Below are 18,700 nucleotides of genomic sequence, written 5' to 3' on the forward strand. Positions count from 1 at the left end.
TGATTCCAGTGATGACACGACAACCTCATTCTCTGATACAGCATCTGATGATTCCGATTCTGACAGCTAGTTCTTTATCAAATAGACTTTGTGTTGCTTGCAGTTTCCCAATTGTGCCGAAGTTATGTTAGTGCATACGTAAATCGAGGCAATCTTCACGCAGGGAGCTATTAACTTGTTACCGGTACCTGGTTGAGCAATTAACGTTATTTTATGATAATTCAACATCGCTAGATGTCGAATTAATGTAAAACAAACGTAAATTTCTTATTCGGCATTGTTATTACGCAATATAAACCCGCCGGGAAAATTAAATCGATTTGTGCTGACTCGAACGTTGAATCTAGGGATGCACAATACAGAATATCGAATCTTAGAGATTCGAATCTCAATGTATTCGAATCGCATTTGCAGTTTTTTTTCGAATATCAGGATTCGAAAATAAACCAGTTAAATGAAAAGTGTGCGACGTTAAACAAATGTAAAGTTGATATTTTCCGTTTTGCGCGCCGACTTTTTTCTTCATGGACTGTTTGTTTCAAGCGACTTTTTTCTTCCTTCATAGGGTTTGCGCAGTTATCAGAACTGCAGACATGCAGTGCGTTTCCGTGTGATCGTATGATGATGCATCGTATGATGCTTGATTTATTATATGTTGTATATACTCTGTTTGACATGTGATACTAATGCAATTCAATATAATGTATATACAAATATTTTTGCTTTTTGTTCGACATTATTTGGAAAAAATTGCCGTGTAATTTCAGAATAGATTCGAAATTAAGTATTCTAGAATAGCCAGGTATTCTGTATTGTGCATCCCTAGTTGAATCAACCCAAAATTAACTTACTTTTCCTCCCCATGAGTTATTTAACGTGAATTACCGTAACAGCGTGCATATCGCGTTGCTCGCTTTATCGCTACTTTTGATCTTATTACATCACAACAAATCAAACAATGCGGTCGTGATGGACTACTCTAGTATATTTTTCGCTTTTTGTTTTACATGTTTTGGTACAATTTTTTCGTAATAAACGTTTAATGCAATTGCTTCAACTTTTGCCGCTTGGCCTCGGCAACGTTTTTGTAATGGTTTGCAGTTACGAGTTAGGACTGGGATAGTTAAATCATTGCACGAAATTGAAATAAATATCGATATTGAAAAGATATCGTATCGAAAATTTTAACTCGATATATCGCCCAACACTAACTGCCACCAAGATGAGATCCCGTTTGACTGGTGAACATTTAAAAGCCTAAATTTGTTACACTGCAATAAGCAATTTTGTGATGTTCATTGTTTTTGTAAAATCATTAAAATGTGTTGATGGTAAAAACTGTCAATTATTCTAGAACAGATATCTGTATTCTATATTCGGTTTCAGTATTCTAGAATAGCTAACTATTCTATTTTGCCATCCCTAAGTGCAGGGTTGTCGGTATTTTACCCGACCCAAAAAAACCCAGATGGGTTTTTTTGAAAAAACCCACTTAAAAAAAACAAAAAACCCATAAAAAAACCCAGAGCATCATATTTGTCCAGTTTTTATTAAGGCAGTTAAAACAAAGGCACTTAAAACTAAGGCACTTAAAACAAACTTTAAATTAGGACTTAAGGATGTGATTGTGAAGTAAATTTCCAAGAATAAACTGAAAACGCAGTGGATATTGTACAGTACACAAAAATCAAGTAATGCCACTTTGTGTATACTACATTAAAACTCATTTAGAAGGCCTTATAGTTAAACTGGTGAAAGTACTACTCTACTGCAGTCTGTATATATGATGTGAAATGCAATTTAGGAGGCTATTTACCAATTACAGATTCTGGATTCTAATGCATGGCTGTTTCAGAGCATTTACCTAAATGGCCATTGGCAAAGCAATTGCTCATCCATTACTATATATATATAATATATATAAATGATAAAAATATTTAAACATGATGGCATAAATGCTCCTTGCCTTCAAATCTAAAGCAAATGATGCAATAATGTGATTTCTACCACGGTAGCATCAACTTGGTATAAAAATCAGTGGATGATGCAACATCCAACTTGATCTTGAAATTAATGGATGATGCAACATTCAAGCAACTAGTGCATTATTTTATTGAGTTATGCAAGCATGGTACTGTGAGTGAAAGGCACTTCATTCGTAAAAAGTAGTTTTGAGGTGAAATAAGCATAAATCTACCCTTTTTGCATCTTTTTTAAAAAAAAACAATAAAACCCCCAAAAAAACGGGTTTTTTTAAAAAAACCCGGGTTTTTCTCAACCCTGCCTAAGTGGTTCTCAACCTTTTTTGGCTGTTACCTTAATCTCCACCTTGAAGTGAGCCAATTACCCCCACAATCAATTTTCAAAAACAAAAGTGTTTATTGCTATGTATTTCAAAGGGCTAACTCAGTGGTTCTCAACCTTTTTGACCTTGCGGCACCCTATCAAAGAGATAAATAGTTTGCGGCACCCTGGTAAAACTGGATCAATTTTATGAGGTTTCTGCATTTCAAATAACTGTATGAAATAACAGAATGAGTTGTACAGTAGCCTATAGCGCGGGTAAATAAAGGTATTTATTCAAAAGTTAGTGTGAAATTTGGGCATGACTTCTTGCACAAAGGCCCTTAATATTTGGAGGCACATTCGATAAAGCCACTCGCATTTCTTCCTCGACTATAAGCAGTCGTTCTCGTTTTTTAGTTTTTATGTTCGTTAATACAGAAAATCCACTTTCACATAGGTATGACGTGGAAAACTGCAGCAAAAGCACAATAGCTTTCTTCCAAACGCAAGGTTATATATTCATTTTGAATTTTTATCCAGAACTCGTCGAGAGGCATCTGCTTGTGCATAAGCTTAAAATTTCCATTGTTACGAATGTCAATTAATTCTTCTTCTTCTTCTTTAAGATTCAAAACAATATGAGAGTCCAGTAAAAATGGATTTCTCGGTATCTTCGCAAAATAAAATCATGAAACCTTGCAATAATGATGCGTTTTAAACGTTTTTATGGAAAGAACAACAACGAGTTAAAATCTCTTTCACACTGTTTTTCCTGGTTGAGAAAACAAAGGCTTACCGCGGATTATCAACCTACCGCCAGCGACTTCCCCACTAAGCGACTCTCCAGAAAGGAGCAGGGAATAACTGGGAGACGCCAAACTTAATACGCACTGAAACCCGGTTAGAAATAAATAAATTTCGCTCTTAACGGGTTAAAGTTAAAATAAAGAATGAGCCGCAGTATTGCAATATCTCAATATCTCGCGGCACCCTTGAGCATTGCAATTGGCACCCCAGGGTGCCGCGGCACCCCGGTTGAGAACCACTGGGCTAACTATAACAATCAAAATGCAATGCAATATTATACTGAATAGAAGATAACAATGCGTCGTAAATATTCAATGCGAAGGTTGGGACTGGACTTCAGCAGCCAGCTTCGTGATCCTAGGCTTTGTGGTAGGCTGCTGAGGGCAATTTTTGTGTCGCTTTCGACATCCTGGCGATTGCGCTTCTTTGTCTTCATTCCCAAGATATATAGTTAAAAATTCTTGTTCACAGCGATACGTTGTTGAAAAAGATGTCAGGATATTTAATGCCCGTGTCGCTAATGTTGGTGAGTCCTGGAGCCTACGCCTTTCCCCTTGAAATCAAGTTTCTACGCTTTGTTCACTCGGAGTGATAAATTCTTCTTTGGCCGGAAAGTCATCATCATCTACCTGGCTGTCATCACATGTGAAGGGCTCAGTGCACCGTTGGAGACTAGCCGTATTCAAATTCGGAAAGTAGTTGTCCATCTTCTTGGCTAGCTGGCCTAAGTGGTCAGCTATGTCCTCCTTCAATGCCGCTGTCAACTCAAGTCCAATGCCTTCAACATACATGTCAAGCGTCTGAAACTGCGCCAGTGTGCCTCTTCCAACTCGCTTGTTCCACAATTTAACCTTTGCGATAAATGCTGCTACGGCTACGTTAGTGTCGATCACAGTTACATTCTTGCCTTGAATTAAAAGATTACCTTTGTTCAATTCACCTACCTAAGATATCAGCGAGATAGCACAGCTGGGATACCCACTGTTGGTTAGAAAAGTATTCAGCCAAGTCGGACTTCTTTTCTATCAGAAAAACATGGACAGCCTCACGAAGTTCGACCAGACGGGTTATCCTTTGCCATGAGACAGCCATCGTACTTTTGTGTGGTAGTAATACTTCGTATATTTTCCCATCTTCTTGCACAATGCACAGTTCTTTGTAAAGACGACTGTTCAATTCCTTCGCTTTTATAAAGTTTACAACCTTCACTTGCTTCACTGTTTCTAAATCGGGTCTCGTTACCCAGCAAAAATAAGCAAATTACGCCCTGGGGTAATTTACCCCCAGGTTGGGAACCACTGGTTTAGGGTGTTTCCGCAAACAAACAAACTGAAAAGATCGAGAGAAAAAATACAACAAAGCCGAAGTTGCTGATTGCAGTTTCCGTTTTCCGTAAAAATTTTAAAATTTCCGGTAATGATCCTAAAAGAGTTTGTCAAAGTCGCTGATCGCAGTTTCCGCAAACATTTTAAAATGATCTTGAGAGTTTTTGTTTGTTTGCGGATCTTTTCAAGGTATAAACTGACGGTACGAATTGTTCATGATACGAATTAGGTTGCATCTGTTAATTTTAAAGCATAATTTTCTATTTTTTTATTTCATTGTTTTTCTGCTAATGTACCGTACAATGAATTAGATTTATGGAAGTGGCTACATTTACAATAATAAATACAGGCGCTGTAAATACAGTCATCCCATGCCTAGGGTTGTAAAGGGGTGGAAAGTTTCCGGGAATTTTGGAAACTTTCCTGAAAACTTTCCGGGAATTTTGAAGGACCCGGGAATATTGGGGAATTTTCATTTGGCATTTATTATGTTTAAAAAATTTGTTAAATATTTCATCAATTAGAAAAAAATATCAAAAACCTATCTTAAGCATTTCTTATTTTCTTTAATTATTATAAACACTAATTTGGTGTTAATTAAGAATGAGGCTTATGCACACTTTTTTAATATTTAAAAAAATACTGATCAAGTGATCATATTTGGGAACACTCACACCAAGGTCCGCAATAGGCTCGCAAATGAAAGGATGGACAAACTAGTATCAGTCAGGTCAAACTTGGCATTGTTTGAGCCCTGTAAAGACAAGTCAACTCAAATTGAAGTTGACTCTGAAGTCGATGACGCTACCAGAACAGTCATTAGTACGGTACATCATCTGAAGTAGCCGAGCAGGAGGAGATGCTAACCGGCAGCAACTAGAACAACGACTTTGTAACTGACTCAGTATTGTTTTTCTTTGTAAAAAACAGATTGGTGATGATTCATTTTTGGAGTTATTAAACTAAACCATGTGTTTGTATGTTCTGAAGTATTTTAGTTATACATAGTACTTTTATTCTAAACAGTATAAAGCCATTATTTTCCTGTTTCAACATCAAATTAAGACTGTTTTGAATGTTTCCGAACATTCCCGAAAATTCCCGTTAATTCCCAAAATTTCCATGGAAAGTTTCGGCTCTGAAAATTCCCGGGAATTTTGCAACCCTACCCATGCCTTTTTTTAATCTTTACGGTATGTCGCTTTTACTGCGCATGCGCGCTGTCGCTGCAAAATAAAAAGTGCGTATATAACTTCTAAATTCAACTGTTTTTTGCCAAGTGAATCAGTGGCGCGTGCAATCTTTGTCTGGCTCGTACTCTCAAGGATATGAGTTTGATTCCACCAAACGGTATTTTTTTTTAAACTCAATTCTAACCCGAAGTGACTCAATTGTTAGGCTACGCATTTTTGTGGCCGTTCAGTTTAGTTTGTTTTTAGTTCTGACCATGACAACGAAAAAACAGTATGTATATGACAAACATAGCAGAGGTCTAGAAAAAGGTAAAAGCGACAAAACGCGGACGTTATAGTGTGTATGATAGCAAAGCAGGACAATCAGTTTAAAATATGGCACGGTCCTAACATCTAAAAATTTTATAAATGGAGAATTTTTTTATTTCAAATGTTAAAGAAAAAAAACTCACTAGCCTTTTTTTCTCTGTTTTAAATATATAAAAATTTTGTTAAGGTGTTACGACGATGCCACGGTTACAACTGTGCCATATTTCAAACTGATAGTCCTTCTTTGGTATCATGCACGCTATAACCTCTGTGTTTTGTCGCCTTTATCTTTTTCTAGACCTCAGCTATGTTTGTCATATAGCCTACTGTTTTTCGTTGTGATGGTCAGAACTAAATACGGCCACAAAAATGCGTAGCCTAACGATTGAGTCACTTCGGGTTAAAATTTAGTTTAAAAAAATAAATACTACTTATGGTATCGAACTCATATCCTTGTGAGTGCGAGTCAGACAAAGATTGCACGCGCCACAGATCTCTTGGCAAAAACAGTTGAATTTAGAAGTTATATATGCACTCTTTTCATTTGTTCTTTCGTGTTTCGCTTAGAAAGAGGTGAAAAAGTAAAAAAAATACACAGCAAGCGTGCAGACGCAGCAACAGCGCGCGTGCGCAGTAATAGCGACGTAAAGATTAAAAAAAAGACATGGAACGGTTGTATTTACGGCGTCGTAAGTGTAGCCACTTCCTAGATTTATCTGTTTTGCAAAAAAAAAACTTTCATAAATTTCAGATATTAAATTTTTTATTCTTGCTGATATTTAACATGATACGGTACTACCAGAGGTGGGCAGTAGCGCGCTACTTTTGTAGCGGCGCTACTTTTTTGGTAAAAGTAGCGGTAGCGGCGCTACTTTTTAGTTGGAGTAGCGGCTGCAGTAGCGGCGCTATTTTTATTCCAAAGTAGCGGTAGCGGCGCTACTTTTTTTCAGTTGCTACTTTTTTTCAGTCGCACTCCCGCTACCCGCTACTTTTTAATTTAAATTGAAAAAAATGCTTGTTTTTTTTGCAATCCTGGCGTGGTCAAGCAGCTATATAATCGGCTTGGTTGCAAAGTTTCGGTCTTTTCTAGCTGACGTCAACTTCTTCGGCGAATATCTCAGTGTGATGAAGCCTATCTGCCAGGCTTTAGACATTCTCCAGGGCGAGTCCAAGGCATATTACAGAGTCTTGCTTCCAACCATCACAATTTGCGGGAAAAAGTTGACCGAGATCAGTGATCTTGTGACCTGTGAAGAGTTGAAAGTGAAAGTCCTTCAAGGGGTGAAAAAACGATTCAACAAGTCCTTCAACAACATGAAATGCGTTATGGCATCATGTCTTCATCCCTCCTTCAAGACGTCGTGGCTACAATTGCTGCACTACATTTCCACAGATGATGCTGACGCACTGCGAGAAAAAGTCAAGACAGATGTAATTCGACTGTTGCGGGAGACATCAAGCCAGGTTGATACCGAGAAGAGTGACACCAACATCAGTCATGACTCCTAGGATGCATTTTTTGGAGTGTTTGCGCCATCCCGTGAAACGTCGGTGCAAAAGGAAGCAACAATTGTGGACGCCTTTTTTTCGGACAAGAGCAAGTCCTTGAGCTTTTTGAATGCCGAGTTAAAACATCTGTTCATTAAATACAACGGATGCAACCTAGTTCGTACCCTGAACAGTTCGGACCCTCAGTTCGTACCCTAAAAAGATCGAAAAAAAAAATTAAAAAAAGCGGAAGTCGCTGATCGCAGTTTCCGCAAACATTTTAAAATTTTCCCCCTGAAAAGATCGAGAGAAAGATAGCACAAAGCCGAAGTCGCTGATCGCAGTTTCCGCTAACCTTAACCAGCATAGGCTAATCTATGCTCTAACCCTAACCCTCGCTGATCGCAGTTTCCGCAAACATTTTCCGTAGATTCCGCTAACCGCAGTTTCCGCTAACCTTTACCCTAACTCTAACCATAGATTAATCTATGCTCTAACCCTAACCCTCGCTGATCGCAGTTTCCGAAAACATTTTTCCGCAGTTTCCACTAACTTTTACCCTAACCCTAACTATAGAGCAATCTATGCTCTAACCCTAACTGATCGCAGTTTCCGCAAACATTTTTCCGCAGTTTCCGCTAACCTTTACCCGAACTATAGAGCAATCTATGCTCTAACCCTAACTCTCGCTGATCGCAGTTTCCGCAAACATTTTTCAGCAGTTTTGCTAATTGCAGTTTCGGCTAACCCTAACTCTAATCATCGAGTAATCTATGCTCTGCTCTAACCCTCGCTGATCGCAGCTTCCGCAAAAATTTTTCTGCATTTCCGCGGTTTCCGCTAACCCTCGAGTTTGTTTGCGGAAACTCCGATCAGCGACTTCGGCTTTTTTTAATTTTTTCTCTCGATCTTTTCAGGGTACGAACTGAGGGTCCGAACTGTTCAGGGTACGAACTAGGTTGCACCCAATACAACACCCCCATTCCTTCCAGTGCTGCGGTGGAAAGACTTTTCTCTGTTGGAAGAGATGTGCTTAAGCGAAAGCGGGCAGGACTTAATGACTCTCATTTTGAAATGCTCGTGTTTTTGAAAGATGAACAATAAATTTCCCTTAGTGTTTTCTATACCGACGTTACAATGACAGCGTAGGCTATACAAATGATAACATTCGTTTTCAAGGTCATTTTTGCGTCATTAGGGACTTGAGTGTTTCCTAGTGTCATTTTAGACAAAAGTAGCGGAAGAAGTAGCGGTAGCGCGCGCTACTTTGGACCGAGTAGCGGAAGCGGGTAGCGCGCTACTTTTGTAAATTGGTAGCGGGTAGAGGTAGCGCGCGCTACTTTGGCCCAAGTAGCGGTAGCGGGTAGCGCGCTACTTTAAAAGTAGCAGGTGCCCACCTCTGGGTACTACCATACCTCATATTTATCACAAACACATTGGATGATTTAAGTCTGCAATCACCTTCAAGATTACATCACATTAAAGTTTTAGGCCTATGTATGAACCGGTACCGTATATAAAAAAAGCAACCTCTATTTCTATACTACCGTAGGTTTGCAGCATCCAAAGTAGTGTGACTGCCTCTGCACAACTGCTCTCTATTCAATGGCATTTAATGGATTGAATAATTTCCCGGCAACAAGAATTCAACAATCATAAACTTCACTCTGTCAAACTCCGTGTCCGGCCCTGCGTCAGTGATTTAAGGCCTCTACAAGTATGCGAAAACTGCCAGGATTACGCTCTGCAAGAAGCTTTCCCAGTCCGAGGATAAAGATTCAAATCAATCAAACTTCACTGGTCTAGGTTACCTTCAAAGCTGCTGACCCTTGACAGGTATTGCGACCAGGCATTATTTAAACTGATTGTGCTGCTTCAGTATTATGCACGTTATAACGCCCACATTTTGTCGCTTATACCTTTTCCTAGACCTCTGCTATGTTTGGCATATATAATATATCGTTTGTCAGTGTCAGAAAAAACAAACAAACTTAACTGAACTGGAAGTTTCATTTTCACTGCCGCGACAATTTCCCGCGCAAACCGCTGTCATCACAAGTCACAACACATTTTCTTGAAAAAGTTGCTTATCCACGTGAGTGACGTCATCAAAAAAAATTCTCAAGGACAAGTAGTACAAGTAGTAGTAATGATTCTGCAGACTCTAAACCTCAGTTCTGGCTTCTCGGTGTTTTGAGAATTGATAATCATGAATAATTAATCAATGCATAATCATGCATATATATAATAATGCATAATGCATAGGTAATTAATCATGCAAGTAGTACAAGCTTTGAAGTAAATTCTATTCCACTAGGATTGGAGAAAGAGAATTTTTATTTCGTGTGTTGTGAGAATAGTATACTTGATGAAGCGGACAACGGGTAACTTAACTTATCCGCCCATACCTAGCTGTAATACTAGTCTATAGCAACATTTCGGCAGTGGTGCCGAAGTTAGTTTAGTATTGGGGGGGATAATTCAACAATTTATCAAATTTTAGACGATTTTTGAACATTCATCATTAGTCGTTATCTCCGCCTGCGGCAGATTGCGCATCAACATGGCTTATTTGTTTCCAAGAGTGGCGATTTTGAGCCAACTCGCCCAGTGTCGTCAAGTGGAGTCCGGTCCATGATTGAATGTTGTCTTTGAACATTGGGGGGATGCAAATTTTTGTACACAATTTTAGTGGTACAGGTATTAAATTTATTAAACAATCACCTGACCTGGGTAAATTAGCTGCTAACACCATAATATACGGTACAGATAAGAAATCATGGAGATAAAGGTGCTACCAGTGCGCTTGTGAATGCTTGTTTCTTATTCTTGCAGCAGTCAAAGAAAAATTGGTAACTCCAGCAGGATTCGAACTTATGACCTTCCAATGAATACTTAGTTTTAAAAAAAAAAACACAGAAGTTATAAACTCATTAGCAATGTCATTTATGCTGATGTCATTAAAAATATTTTGGTGAATGTTGCAAATAATACTAGCATTCAACCTCTTCTGTCTCAAAGTATTTCTCAGAAAGGTTTTCAATCTATGAAGATTGGAAAATGACCTCTTACAAGCAGCAGAGCTTACCGGGCAAACTAAGAGGATCTTAATCAGCTTAAGTAGGCTATTTGAGAATAGAGAGGTTTTTCCAACTCGGACAATACCTGCTAAGCTCTTTTAGATTAGAACAGCAGACACTATAGTTAGGAACTGCGATTAAACGCAGGAGATTAATCCATTGCATAGGCTACCAGAGACACAAGGCCTGCACAGGATATTAAAACAATGAGTCTCCTCATAAGCATTACTGCAGTGCGGTGGCCTGGTCCAACTCGTCCTTAATACCTTCAATGAAGGTCCTTCATTGGCTAGCGTCAAATCCAAGACAATTTAGAACTGTGATCAAACATCAATAAAAGAAAAACAACAGCAATGCAAGATGCTTGCACACAACTAAATCGAAGTAGGATACAACTTCATAGCAAATATTTTTTTCTAAATTATTGGGGGGGATGCTGCCAAAATATTGGAGGGGATATATCCCCCCCATCCCCCCCTACTTCGGCACCACTGCATTTCGGGCACAACAATGTGGCAGAAATGATCCGAGAACGAGGTCTGTACTTCTTTATTACAAGTGTGGTAATATATATTTCACGTAACTTATAAAAATGTGGTAATCTTTATTTAGATTATTTAAGTATGAGATGTTTGTTTATAAGTTGAGTTAAGATGAAAGTTATCAGAAGGTGTTCGACTGTTCGTATAATATTGTAGGTCTATAACACAAATTGAACTTAAACATTACAGAATAGTGAAATTGCAGAACAGGGACACATTAAGCTATTACGAATTATTACATTTTTAACTAAACAATAAATTGAATGTTTTCTGAGAGCTGAACTGGTCTAACTGAACGTAATCCAAATCATAAGTCCAACCCAGGAAACTGCACACTGAACGTTGACTGACGGAGCCAGAATTAATATCACTACTGTACCAAAAATCATTGTTGGATTTTCAACAGGTCCTTGAAAGGCCTGCCTTTCGTTTTACCGCATTACTCCCGTTAATTTGTGTATTCGCCACCTAGCGTCGTTTCCCCTTCATTGTTATGTTATCGCTGATTTGCAAATGGCAACACTCACCATGAGATTGTCATCGAACTTTCGAGACGTTTTCGTTTTTGCTGCTAGTTTGCCAGCTAGGCGAACTTGTTTCTAATATCAGCTGTTTTGAAGCATATCAAGCCATTTGATGCGGAAACATACAATTTTTCACAAAATTTCCGGAAGGGCCCGGGCCCCCTGGCCCCCCCCATAAATCCGCGCCTGCCTTGAACTATAGTTTATGGGTTAGCATAGTGTTTCTCAACCTTTTTTGGCCCAACGCCCCCTTTATACAGTGGTAAAATTTTACCGCCCCCCCAACAAAAACGATTAATTACGAAAAGCAAATACAGTAGAATTCGCCTATAACGGCTTCGTTTATAACGTCAATTCGCCTATTACGTCACATTTCGCTCGGTCCCGGCAGAATTCCTATCTTTTACGTACATTGTAGTTCGGCTACAACAGCATCGCCTATAACGTCAATTTGCATGTAACAGCACCCTTTTTTGATCCCTAGGCGTCTTTTGTTCGTTTATAACGTCACTTTAAGCCATCACCTTCACCACGAACGGTCAGTCTTTTAATCCAGTTAGCGCTGCTGCTTGCAAAATGTCTTCCCTTTATTTTGCTACGTCGTTCGCAGCAGGGACTTTAATTAACTGAATTAACTTTTTTCCTGCGTGAAAAACTATCACGTATAAAAAGCAGTTCTAAAGCTGACCTTTAAACAACTCAAAGCAACAGTTGTAGCCTACGTGCAGTACTGTATAAACTAGAAGCTGAGTTTGAAGCAGGACGCAATCCAAACTAAAAAGAAAGCGAAAGCACAATATTATTTTTTAAACAATTTCTTAGTTTACAGTATTTTCTGCGTGACTTTTGTCAGTTTGTTGGTAGGCTACACAGTAAACCTGACTGGATTATACAATTATTTCTTTAATCAAAGGACAGTTTTGGAATAGTTTGCAGTAGTTCGTCTATAACGTCAATTCGGCTATAACGTCAGTTTTTGCAATCCCCTAGAGGTGCCGTTATAGGTGAATTCTACTGTATATATTTGCAAGCATGAAAACAGTATACTGGTAGTAGTGGTTACGTCATAATGGAACTCACTAGATTTTGTGATATAAATATAGTGAAAAATTACTGAATTTAAATTTTAAATAGATAGCTTTCATAAACAAAACGCTTGGTCAATCAAATACGACGATGGTGTAAGAGAAATTGTTTGGCTATCGTGCGAGCATGTAGAGTAGATTATCCGTTTACCATGATGTGACGAAATCGTTCCGCTGGGCGGTAGACAGTGGCGCCGCCAGACCTTCAACAATGGGGGGGCAAAATATTGACAGTGCAAAACAGTAGCGTAGTCAAAAATTTTGAAAGGGGGGGGGGTGTTGACAGCCGGCGGGCGAAGGCGACACTTAGCGGCGGCGGGGTCTGGGGGGCCTACCCCAGAAAATTTTGAAAAATTACTTTCAGTTTGGTGCATTCTGAAAGCATTTTCAACAAAATTGTGGGTATAAATATTTCTGTAAAATGGTGCTGTCTGGTGGCAAAAAAAAAAGGATAAGATCATGTTCTCTTTGGCATTTTTCAGAAATAAAGCTAGGTCTCTATGTTTTCTTGTTGCTAGTTCCAGACTGAAGTATTTGAATGTTTAGTATTGGCAAAACTCGCTCTTTTAATGCAGTTTCGTTTAAAATTAGGCAAACTTTGTTTTAGAGACATAGGTTGATTGCTTTTTTTGCGAGATTATTACAGTTTTATTATTTATCAATTTTCTCCTTGGTTGATTCAAAAAGCGGTCTTATTCCGGTAAGTCACTAACTTTTATGCTCTGAAGTCAACCCAAAGTATAGAAAATGTAACGTCATAGAGGTCATACAGCTTGATGAGTGTCAAACAAAAAGTTTTGAGACAATGAAGTTACTTTAGGCTATTTCTGATATATTCAAGTTTTGTATAACGAATAGCTGTTTAGATGTTAATCTAGATCGAACAATAAGCGATCTCAGGAGTTGCAGATGGCTTGCATCCTCGCACAGTTTGACGAGAAATCACATCATAGGCTAAAGCTTTTCTTGTAAACAATGTATTAACATCCGTAAATTCCATTTGAAAGGTTAAAACCCCCGAACCCCTCTCCCTTGGCTACGCCACTGGTGCAAGACAGTGGTATATTATTTAATTTCTCTTGTTTTCTACCAGGGCTGGAAAAAATGTTTAGCTTCCCGGGAATCTGTTTTTTAGAGAAAAATGTTCCCGCGGCTTACAATCATGATAATGAGAACCTTGTATTTTACTGATCTCGGGAGCTGACGTAAACCTTAAACGTCATGTCGACATATTCTTGATGCCCCCCTTATCGAAAATTGTTCTTTGTAATACCGCTTTGAAGGAGGATTACGAGTTACGGCTATGAACAAAAGAATAAATTTTAAACTTCATTTTGAATTGAAAAGACATGACGTAATGTCTTCCAACCTTAGTTATATATTTTTTCATTACGTAACGTCTTGTAGGAATAAATTGAAAATCAGTATGATCGCTCAAAATGAAAGCAATGGGACTACGAATCCTCACTAAACCAATCAATCAATGGTGTTGTTGCACTGAAGATGACCCTCTTATATTTTACTGATCTCCGGAGCTGACGTAAACCTTAAGGCATAGATCTGTTGACTCAATGCAAACCCTTTGAAGGTGGGGGGGGGCTGTCAATTCAACTTTTTTATATCAACAGTTGTATCTCTAAAACCACTGAGGCTGCGACTACGAGATTTCTTGACTTTTCCTAACTTTTATTCACCTCTATTAAGCTGAAATTTTGAGCGAATAAAGGTTATAAATTGAAAGATATAAGGCATTTCTCAGCACTTCCTCTGAAATATTTCATATTCTATTGTGAAACATTTTCCCACCAGCTGGATGAAAGTAATTAATTTGGCCCATGTCTCGTTAATCCTAACTGTTTTACATCGTGAAGGGCATTGGCTGTATATAAAATAATGTAAAAAAAAATTAATCACAACATTACAATGCACGTTCTTCATTACTCTACCAAAAAATAATGTGTAAACTCACGCTACAATTACTGTCATAAGTCACCTCAACATTTCAACGTATATGAGCAGTTCTAAAATTCACATAATTTTAATTTTCAGATATGCTCAGCGTGAATAATTTTACAAAGTGAATCCCAAATTTTGAAACCGTGCCAAAATAACAGAGATATCACTCCTAAAGCATAAGAAAAATCGACAGCCCCCCCCCAAAGTGAGCAAGACTCAAGGAGCCCAACTTTCTAAGGGTTAAAAGTCATGTCGACTTATTCTTGATGCCCCCTTATCGAAAATTGTTCTTTGTAGTACCGCTTTGAAGGTGGATTACGACTACACTGTTAAAAAATTTTACTGTCCTTTGGACAGGCAGCAAAATAACTTCCTAAGTAGTAATTTTATTTACTGTAATGGAAGTATTTTTACTTCCGTTGACAGTCATATTTTTAATGTTTCTGATCAGTAAAAATACTGCTCTGGATAGTCATTTTTTAAATGTTTCTGATCAGTAAAATTACTGGTCTGGATAGTCATTTTTTAAATGTTTCTGATCAGTAGAATTACTGCTCCGGATAGTCATTTTTTAAATGTTTCTGATCAGTAAAATTACTGCTCTGGACAGGCAGCAAAATAACTTCCCGAATAGTTTTTGTGACAAACGGCATTATGAGAGTAAAATGACTTTCTCTACAAGTAAATATTACACACGTGCATTTGCAGATATAAATTTATTGTGTACAGCAGACCTCACTGGCGACAATGTTTCACAATATATCTCTCAAGATGTTACAAGTATAGCTATTTGTTTGATGTTTCACGAACACGTGAATTCGCTTTTTTAACTGCAGAGTTCAGCCGAGGCTATATTTCGGCGAAGCATGAAGCAGCAGCGACTGAACAGTGAATTTCTTGACTTGCTTCAATCTTCATAACAAACATCCCTGCCGAAGCATGACCTCGTTGCACAGTCGGAGTACTTTAGGGTGCACATCTCACTTTTTCTTGTCATGACGGATGACCTCAATGCGAGCAAAGTATCTGAGGAAACAACACAAGTTATATCAGTGGATCTTTTCAAATTTGACCGTGATATTTAGCAATGTTTGTAACTACACCACAATACCATCGTGTAGTGAAACCTTCAAATTGATCAGAATGCGTTGTCACTTCCACAAACCTTAGAATAATCGTCATCCTCTGGAGTTGTGGCTTGGAACTTGCGTACATAACTAGTAGTAACAGTTTAACACCTCTAATAATCAGTCTGGATGGCCGATTGGTCTAAGACGCAATCCCTCCGGTAATGGGTGCAGTTCTTACTAGCTGCAGTAGAGAGACACTGTCAAGAACTTCGTGGATTTGAACCCCACTCCAGCCAGACCAGCTTGTCACTGGTATGAATGACTTTGTGAAGGAGGGAGTTCCATTATTGTTATTCCTTAGCTCATACATAAACAATTAAACACATTACAGGTTTACATACCTCTGTATAAACTCCAGACTTGCAGCTGCACTATTTGGATATGACATTGCAAAGACGTAATATGAGCAGAAGTAAGCCAGCGCTACAAAAAAACGACTTGGTTTCCATTGCAAGGTTGCCTTCGATGAATACGAGAAACTTCACTGCACTGGCAAGAGTGGGCCCTGCAGATGCAATGAGGCACAAATGAAACTACGAAGACTAAAATTAGTGCATATTTACATTTACCAACTTCATATTTAGGTGAGCAATTCAAAAGTTCACTTGTACATCAGTCAAAATTGTACAAACGCTCATTCACAACTTACCAAAACACACAATTATTGGATGCTGGTACACGAGTTTCTTCAAACTGGGAGATAGCTGAATCCTACAAATTGAATTTAACATTTTTAAGATATTGAAAATAATACAAACATTGTCAAACACTCATATAACTGCACTTTTATCGCTAAGAAGGCAATGAAATAGAATTTATTAGCAGTAGTAGCATGGTGTTCATATCACACAAGTTATATATAAGCTATACATAAATTTGCAAAGTATGTGTCAGATGTTCTTCCGAGAATGGGAAGGTTGGGTATTAAAACATCTGTGTTTGCAAGTAAATAATAATAAATGTACGTTACCTCAAAGCATTGATAAATCGCTGAGCAATCTTCTTTAAAATATGTTGTAATCAGTTCCACTAATCCCACTGAGATGGCAAGTTGTCTCCCAGTCGCCAGTTGTCTCCCGGCACATCATAAATGCACAAGGATAATATCCAAGTATCAAGTTATTCAATGAAATGAAATACAACACATGCTCAGGAAAGCATGAAAAAACCTAAATTGGTTTAAAACATGTATTATGAGACGTTGTCACGAATAATACCGGTAATAAGTACTGGTCCTCTTCCTGTAGCCTAATGGGGATTTTTCCTTCTTGATCTTTGGCCAGGGCTGAGGGTCTATCGTATACCACCCTGGACCTTCTGCTCAAATTATTCATGCTGGTCACACACGAAAGATCAGCCTACCACAAGTTTTATCACCACAGCTGGATAAACCACTCAATTATTTAGTTCTCACTTTTTAACAATCCTGGGCATTGACTAGGCCTATAAACTGCAACTGACGGCAGATGTTTCACTCTGAGGTAAAATGGAGTTGCATCTCTAATGTCGTTACTCCCTGGCTACTCATGGGCAAGGCGTAGCACCAGATATGGCAGATATACTCTCTAGCTAGGGTCACAGCTTGTTTTTTTAAAACTGTGTAGGCTACCTAATTTCTCATTTTGAAGACAGTTGCAGCAGCCATGCCTAGTAATCTTTTGGCAGTGGCTATTTGACCGGCGCCGGTCTTTGAATCTGAAACACTATTTGACCGGTCATGACATCACTATACAGGCACCTTTTTCTTTTTCTCTTACAAAGCAAAAGACGAAAAACGCGTGTATAAGTTCTAAATTCGACAATTTTGTTCAACTTGATCCGTGGCGCGTGCGATACTTCGCCGACTCCTATTCTAGAGGGAATGAGTTCGATACTACCCGGAAGCATTCTTTTTTTTTTTAACTAAATTTTGACCCAAAGTGCATTTTGTAGTCAATTTTTAATTTGAGTTGCATTACATTTACATACCATTACCATTTTTTTAAAAGAAGCATTGTATATAACTAACTTGTTGAGAGCAAAAGTGTAATGCTTCGTTCGGCACACACGGTCACATCAATCAATCATTTTATTTTTGTCATTAACGCGTCCGGGACGAAAAAGATACTAACTACAAAAATCGATATAGACCTACCAGCACATTAATGAACGGGAAAAGGTGGTAAAACCTTGAAAGGTTTAAAACGTGCCTGAATGAAAAATTATGTAGTAGGCTATATATCAGTAGTTAGCACGGCCACAAACGGAAAATTACCCAGAGAAATTCTCAAATTCCAGCAAATTAAAAAAACTCTAACTTTATTAGCCTACTCACATTTGAAAAGACATAAGAAATTGGGCTGTGGGCAACTGAAATTAAAAATTGACTACAAAAATGCTCTTCGCGTCAAAATTTAGTTAAAGAAAAAAGAACGTTTCCGGGTAGTACCGGTATCAAACTCATTCCCTCTAGAATAGAAGCCGGCGAAGTATCGCACGCACCACGTATCGAGTTGAATAAACTTGTCGAATTTAGAACTTATACACGCGCTTCTCGTCTTTTGCTTTGAAAGAGAAAAAGGTGCCTGTATAGTGATGTCATGACCGGTCAAATAGTGTTTCAGATTCAAAGACCGGCGCCGGTCAAATAGCCACTGCCTAATCTTTTTATAGTACGATTCCAACACTGGATCTTCCAATCCAGAGTCCGAATGCTAGAAGCTACTACAACAGAGCTCGACTACTTCAACATTGTGTGTTCAGTAGGCTACAATACTGGTATACTGGGAAGATGTGTTAGGTAGTTCTTCACATTGACTCAGGGGTGCAGTGGTTAGAAAATTGTAGGGAGGGGGCAGAGCCTCACTGCATTGACTGACAGACCGACCTGCCTGACCTAAGTCATTGTTGTTCAGTGCATATTGCTTAACTATGTAATTTCGTAGCAGTTTAATGCAGTTAACTTACTAAAAGCATCGAAATAAATTAATTTCAAT

The 18,700-nt window shown here is 38.4% G+C and overlaps 1 long non-coding RNA gene across 1 annotated transcript; it reads right to left on the reverse strand.

The window, feature by feature from the left end:
- Positions 1 to 15,142: 15,142 nt before the first annotated feature.
- LOC145774895 (uncharacterized) lies at positions 15,143 to 16,786 on the reverse strand. The gene is made up of 4 exons (XR_014290076.1): positions 16,696 to 16,786; positions 16,375 to 16,436; positions 16,067 to 16,230; positions 15,143 to 15,621 (listed from the first exon to the last, which is right to left on the reverse strand). It is a non-coding gene; the product is annotated as an uncharacterized LOC145774895 (long non-coding RNA).
- Positions 16,787 to 18,700: the final 1,914 nt, after the last annotated feature.

This window comes from Aplidium turbinatum, chromosome 7 (genome assembly GCF_918807975.1).
Source record: "Aplidium turbinatum chromosome 7, kaAplTurb1.1, whole genome shotgun sequence".
In the NCBI taxonomy this organism is placed as follows: domain Eukaryota; kingdom Metazoa; phylum Chordata; class Ascidiacea; order Aplousobranchia; family Polyclinidae; genus Aplidium; species Aplidium turbinatum.